Here is a 6379-nt window from a genome sequence, read left to right on the forward strand (position 1 = left end):
TGGCTTGCCACCCTAAAACAATGAACACAGATTGCAAAGCCAAAGTACTGCAGTCGAGAGGCATGAGTTTTGCCCTCCAGGAGAGCATGTTTGATTGCACACGGGTTCAATTCTAAATCAGCAGAAAATAGCGCCTCTCTGGATATTAATCAGCATGAGCTATTAAAATATTTATTCAACTGATTAATATTAATGCCTCACTTTATATCTCAAAAGGCTCACCTCAAGCCTCAGGGTTCTTTCTGCATATATTTACAAGGTTGTTTATTGCAGCAATATTTTTATTAGCAAAAGGAAAAGAGTTATCTTTAAACAGATATAATTACTAGAAGATATCTCAAGGGATTAAAAAGAGAATTATGTATGTTATTGGTTCCCCTCCCAACTCCTCCCCTCCCTAAGTTGTAAACTTCATTTCCAACATAGTGTCTTGTGAGTATCGCTGTTGCATTGATTCACCTTTTGTCCTTTGTCTCACCATTTTGTTGTTCCCCTTCCCTTCCCTCAAATCAGATAAACCTATATACAAGACACAGGGCACCAAAATAAAAAAAACAGTCACACAGGAGATAAATGGAAGGGACAAGAAAACAAAAGAAAAAGAAATAACTTCACACAGTACATTAAAATCAACAACAAAGAAAAGCCTCTTGTTTCCATATCTTGGAGTTCATTTTGATTAGCATCATTTTATATGGTCATATGTACACAGCTATTGAACACTCTGCTAAGAGTGTCCTAGACATATACTAATTATTACTAATGAGGGAAACCATGGAGCCTGTGTTTCTTTGGGTCTGGCTTACTTCACTTAATATGATTTTTTCCAAATCTTTCCATTTCCTTATGAATGGGGTAATGTCATTCTTTCTGATGGAAGTGTAGAATTCTATCATGTATATATACCACATTTTTGTGATCCATTCATCTATGAGGCATCTGGGTTGGTTCCATATCTTAACTATGGTAAATAATGCTGCAGTGAACATAGCTGTGCTGGTAGTTTTTGTGTGGCCTTGCTTGTGGTCATTTGGGTAAATGCCCAGGAGTGGGATTGCTGGGTCATAGGTTCGTGTTTAGTCTTTTGAGGAACCTCCATACTGAGGAAAGTCACTTTTGAGGCACTTTTCATTCTGATCCCTGGGATCTTTTTTTTAATATTTTCTACAGTATTTTATTCTCCTTTTAAACAATTCCACTAGAAAACAGTAGTATAATTCAAATTTCTTTTTTTTTAATTAATAAGTTTTTTATTGTGAAAATACCGTACAGAGGGGTTACAATTACATGAGAAGATAATGAGTTCATTTCTTTTTTGGGGGGGGGGGTCCGGTCGTGGGACCTGAACTCTGGGCCTGGGCGCTGTCCCTCAGCTCTTCAGCTCAAGGCTAGCGCTATACCACTTGAGCCATAGCGCCACTTCTGGCTCTTTTCTTTTTGCTTATGTGGTGCTGAGGAATCAAACCCAGGGCCTTAGGCATGCAAGGCAAGCGCTCTACCACTGAGCCACCTTCCCTGCCCAATGAGTACATTTCTTATCAAGTATTGTTGCCTCCTCCTTGTTTCCCCTTACCATCCTTTCCCATCTCCCAATCCCCCCACTCCCAGCCAACTCCCCCCCCCCACGCCAAAGTTGTAAAATTTGTTTTTTGACATAATGTCTTGTACATTTCATTGTTGCAATGGGTCCACCTGTATCCCTATTTAAACAATTTGTTTTTTCCCTTCCCCTCCCCAAATTATACCAACATCAAATACAGTGAACGCATGGGTTATACTGTGGGGGAGGGACATGCAAAGCAACACAAAAAAATCACCTTATAAATATGTTAGAAACAATAGAAAGCAAGAAAAACCACTTGAGTCCTTATCTTGGGGTTCAGTTAGCCTAACATCAACTTATCTGACCTGTTCTGCTTGTCTCAGACATATACTAGCTATTGCAAATAAGGGAAACCATGGGACCTATGTTTCTTTGGGCCTGGCTTACTTCACTTAATATAATTTAAAGATAAGCTTTTCATCCTTTAAAATATAGTAAAAAGCAAGAAGGACAGGGCAATTTCACATAATTTCCCCCTACACCTGCCCAAAGTACCATTTCTCTTTTTTTCCTGATACTGAAATAATTGAACTCAAAACATCAAGAACTCACTCGGATTACTTGCCCAAAGCTGGTATTCTACACCTGAAGTCATGTTTCCACTTTGGCATTTTGCTAGTTAACTGGAGATAGTCTTGCAGACTTTTCTGTGAAAATTCTTGTGAGTAGCTAGGACTACAGGTCTGAGCCACTCTTCAATTTTTTTTGTTTTAATTTTAGTCTAGTTGGAAGCTAATTCCATATTCCTAATAATCAGTCCTTCAAGATGTACTTTATAAATTATTGTTACTGCACAGTTTGGTTTTCTTATGAAAAGACAGAGCCAAGGCCAGAATATTTATTGTGTTGAAATGTTTACGACTTTTAAGTGCATTAGATTTCATGGGATGCATTTTGTTTATAATTAGATATTTCACCCCATTAAGATAAAACTTTAAGGGTCTGGGAAGTTGGCTCAGTGGTAGAGCGCTTGCCTTGCATGCATGAGGCCCTGGGTTCGATTCCTCAGCACCACATAAGCAAAAAGAAAAAAGCCGGAAGTGGCGCTGTGGCTCAAGTGGTAGAGCGCTAGCCTTGAGCTGAAGAGCTGAGGGCCAGCGCCCAGGCCCAGAGTTCAGGCCCCACGACCAGACCCCCCCAAAAATATAATATAAAACTTTAATTTATTTAAACAAAATTGTAATAATATAAAGTGCACATTTAAAGTAAGTTATAATTGCTGTTGTTGAGTTTATTTCCAGTTTTTATCAGTTTGCTTAGTTGAAATGTTTGTGATTTTGTCAATACTCTAACGTAGAAATTGGAGTTAAACTTATAGGAGACTTTTAATGTATATTTTCTACCAAAGCACCAATAGTCTTAGACTTAATGGCTTTAAACTCATTCTTTGATTCTAAGTTTGTAAAAAAAAATTAGATTTTATTGAAGGAAGAAGTGATGGATCTTTAATGCAAAAGTTCTATTTTTTTCCCTCTTTTTTTCTTGTGGTCTCACTTCCTTGCTTCACTTCAACCATCATTAATAAATTTGTGTCCCTCTTTATTTGCACTTGATCAGCCAATCTCCAAAATAATAATCTTGTCAGAGTACTTCCAAAATATCCCAAATCACTAATGAACTCTCCCACTGAGAATACCTTATCATACCTGAGTCATCACTTCTAATATTCCAATGCTGGATAATAATTTCATAACATTTATCCAAAAGTCTTCCACAATAACCAGCTGGTGATCATACACAAAAAAACAGGTACAATCCAATGTCAACTGGAGTGCCTCTTTACTCACATTATTTTTTATCTTGTTACCTGTTAAAGAAGATTCCATGTCTGAGTTTACTCTCTTTACTAGAATTGTAGATCTCATTGAGTTTCTTCTTTCTTTTCTCTGAATCAAGCTTTAATTGCTCTAATTCTACCCTGCTCTAATACTATCCATTAGAAAAGACAAAAGGTCTTAGGGAGAAGGAATGGCCCAAATAATAAAGTGCTTGTCTGGCATGCTGTAGGCCCTGCATTCAGTCTTCAGAACTACAAATACATACATACATATATACATACATACACACATACATACATATATACATACATACATATATACACAAATAAATACCATTTCCCCTTTGAACATCCATTCTCATTAGTTTATTACACAGTTCTTTCAAAAGAATGAAATTACTGATATCTTGAGGAAATCAATAGCCACATAATTTTTTCCTGTGGTCATCCATCTGTATTCATGAAGATTCTTTGAATAAGCAAAACCAATAAGTGTGTGATTATAGAATCTAGAAAGTCTAAAATGTGTAGGGTATAGAGCTAGGAAAACTGATACTGTAGTTCAAATTGAAAGCCATCTGTGATCAGAGGAGCTGATGTTTCAGAGAAGTTCAAAGATAGTATGCAGGATTTTTTCTTGGTAAGGAAAAGATGATCTTTTTGTTCTACTCAGGATTTTGAAGCCCATTTATTTATATCATCTGGATGGAAGTCATAGCTCGGTGGTAGAGCACCTGCTTATTAGCTAGTATAAGGCTCTGAGCTCAAATCTATATTTAATATTACTATCATCCCAACACTCTCAAAGCAGTTTCTAGAATTGTGTTTGAACAAATGTCTGGCACACCATAGTCTAGCCAACTGACTCTTCAGTGGTTCTGTATATAGTAGATTAAAATATATTAGAATTGGTTAGCAGAGCTAATAAAGAGAAGTCTTTGTTGTTCATGGCAAAAAGTATTGATGGAAAGAAAGAAAGCCTTTGGAATTTTTAACAGAGGTGTTACATGAATCACTTCCCAGTTTAAAAAACCAAAACCTTTTCCTTTCTTTTAAAAAAATTTTAATTGTTGTTATAAATGTGATGAACATAGGTATTACAGATACATAAATCGGGGGGTAGTGAGTACATTTCTTTTTGGACAATATCATCCCTTCTCTTGCTCTGTTTTTCTCCCATCCCCTCCCACAAATCAAAACCTTTTTATTGATTTATAATATACACATAGAAACTGTGTGTGAATATATATATATGTATGAGTATGTATATATACATATGTATATTTGTATATGTATTCATACATGCATATTGTAAGCATCAGCAAAATGAATACTTCAAGGCAAACAGCCATGTACCCACAATTCTTGTAAAAGATGTAGAACTTTACTCAGAAACTCTGGCAAATACTTTTGTAGTCCTTGTCCTCTCTTTTCCCCAGAGGAAACTGCGATCCTTGTTTCTAACACCTAGAGTTATTTTAACAGTTCTAATGTATGTGTGTGTGTATACATTTATATAATGTCATATAGAATATAATCTTTTATGTGTGACTTCTTTTTCCAGTGCATTTTTGAGATGTATCTTCTCTGTAGCAGCGGTTCATTCATTTTCATGACCATATGATTATCTTTTGAGCATATCGTTTATGTATTTTTTTTGCTATTGATAGCCATTATAAATGCCATGAGCACACATGTGAAGATCTTTTGGTACACATGTCTTTTCTATTGTGAATGTAGCAAATGTGTATACCCTATATACAAGTCTACTGAATCCATTTTTCAACAGCATGTGCTGACTTTGTATTTCTGTATTGCCATTTAGTGATTCTTACAATGTTTCCATTTTTCACTATTATATCTGTGATAGTAGTCTTTGTTATGTCTATTAATATTGTTTTGAATTGTATTGTGCCCATATAAAATAATATTATGTACATTCTAACTGCTCTACAAGACAGGACATTTCCCTTGAATCCCTTCCTTTCCTTACGCCTCACTATTCCCTGAGACATAAAAGTATTGAAATTCGACTAGTCAGTAGTGTCTTGTAAGTTACCTTTTTTTTACTTCAAATGCTAGAAATGATTAATCCAAGTAAGGAAGGCATATTGAAAGATGAGACAGGCTAGAAACTATGCAGCCAACTTGCACTGGAAAAGTTGTCATAGAAAGTGAAAATTGTTACTCCAGCGTACCCATGAATGACAGGAAAGCAAACAGCCATGTTCTGTGTGTGTGTGTGTGTGTGTGTGCGCGCACACACACACGCGCGTGCACATGTGTGCGTGTATATGCACACATGTGCATGAGTGTGTGAGTTTACATGCCCTAGGGCTTGAACTCAGGACCTGGATGCTATCTTTGAGCTCTATCACTTGAACCACAGCTCCAATTTCAGCACTTTGCTCGTTAATTGGCGATAAGAATTTTCCTGCCTGGGCTTTCAGTTGTGATCCTCAGATCTCAGCCTTCTGAGTATCTAGTTCAGGTGTGAGATGGCAGTGCTGGGCTAAGACAGCCATATTCTGATTTAGGGGAAGTTTTAGTGGTCTTGATACAAGGTCAGACAAGACATAGCTTTCTCTTAAGTCAAAACCTAATCCAGAGTGAAGCTTAGACACTCTTCTATTCTGTGGAGGTTGAGAGAGGAGAAAAAGCTAGCCAAAGAAAAACTTGAAGATGGCAGAGGTTGGTTAATGAGGTTTGAGGAAAGATGCTGTCATGGCCATAGTGTCAAATGCAAGGGCTGATCTACCTAAGATCAGTGTTGAAGCTGCTTCACTCAACAGGCTTTCAGTGTGGACCAACAGCCTTGTTTAGAAGGATGCCATGTAGAACTTCTACAGCAGTCAGCACCTCATTTCAAAGCTTCAAAGGACAGTGTGATTAGAGAGAGGCTAATGCAGCTGATGACACAAGTTGAAGCCAGCATTCACCATTTAAAATCCTTGGGCCCTTAAGAATTACACTAAATGTATTCTGCCCATGCTCGTTAA

This window comes from Dipodomys ordii, unplaced genomic scaffold (assembly GCF_000151885.1).
Source record: "Dipodomys ordii isolate 6190 unplaced genomic scaffold, Dord_2.0 Scaffold49, whole genome shotgun sequence".
Taxonomy (NCBI): domain Eukaryota; kingdom Metazoa; phylum Chordata; class Mammalia; order Rodentia; family Heteromyidae; genus Dipodomys; species Dipodomys ordii.